Source organism: Branchiostoma floridae, chromosome 8 (assembly GCF_000003815.2).
Source record: "Branchiostoma floridae strain S238N-H82 chromosome 8, Bfl_VNyyK, whole genome shotgun sequence".
NCBI classification, from domain to species: domain Eukaryota; kingdom Metazoa; phylum Chordata; class Leptocardii; order Amphioxiformes; family Branchiostomatidae; genus Branchiostoma; species Branchiostoma floridae.
Genome location: NC_049986.1, coordinates 18903727 through 18904994, shown reverse-complemented (window position 1 = coordinate 18904994; position 1268 = coordinate 18903727).

Below are 1268 nucleotides of genomic sequence, written 5' to 3'. Positions count from 1 at the left end.
TACAATAACATCACTTATACAAATACTAAAGATATGTCTGAGAATCATCTTGCTCCGACCACAACGCTGAAATTCTCTCTCACACACAGAACAAAATGTCTCTCACTTCGGGAGGCATCCTTGCCAACCCGGCTGTAGGAGTGAGCGCTTTTTGGGGTCTGAGTGAGTGCGAACTTTTGTCGATGTGAGAGCGCTTTGGGAATACTGTAAATGCATTTAAGTTCGCGGGGATTTAATTTCGCGGTAACGGGAAAATGGACTTTTCGCGGTGGTTTTAATTTCGCGGTAGCACCATGCACTGTGCGGCAGCCGCGAAAACCGCGAACATTAATCCACCGCGAACATTTCTGCATTTACAGTAGTGAAAGAATAACTTCATTCAGTATTTTTCCATGCCAAATATTTTATATACCTGTTTAAACGGACCTCGCTAGAACATGGTCCTTCTAGCGCAGTGGGAAAATTTGCGCGTTGTAAACCAATGCACCCGGTTCGATTCCGGGGAGGCAATAATTTTTTTAACCTTCTTTTTTTTTTTCTTTTTTTACTTCCATCAAAATACTAATTTTTGCATCCATTGAAATAATTATTAACAATACTTTTGTATAGAACATTAAAACTCACATTTGCACCTGTTCTACTTCTGCATTTTTTCGATGTTGGGATATTTGAATGAGACGTGCGATACTCTGCTTATACATGTGTATGTCGTTCTAACTTTCCACAAAATGCCCATACAACATCTATATCACAGAATTACACAAGAACAAACTGATTTTCTCGAATATATCTGCATACTGGCTTTTTTTTCAAAATACGCATCAGCCAGCTTTTTTTCAGAAGCTTTCTTGTTTCACTTCAAGCGCAAAATAAACACTGATATTTTGTTTACTTTTTAACGATATACACTATACAATACCAATTATTCATTCCAAAGATATGGTCTTGACAATCAATCTTTTTCCGACACACAACGCTGAAATTCTCTCTCACCCACAGAACAAAAAGTTCTCTCACTTCGTGAGGCTCTCCTACCAACTCGGCTTTAGAAGTGAGCGAATTTTACGGTCTGGGTGAGAGCGAATTTTTGTCGTTGTGAGAGCGTTTTAGGGGTAGTGAAAGAACAACTTCCTTCAGTATTTCTTTACTTCAAACGCCAATCAAACACTGACATTTTGTTCAGTTTGTAACGATATACACTATACAATAAAAATCACTTATATCAAATATTAAAGATATTGTCTTGAAAATAATCTTTTTCCGGGTAC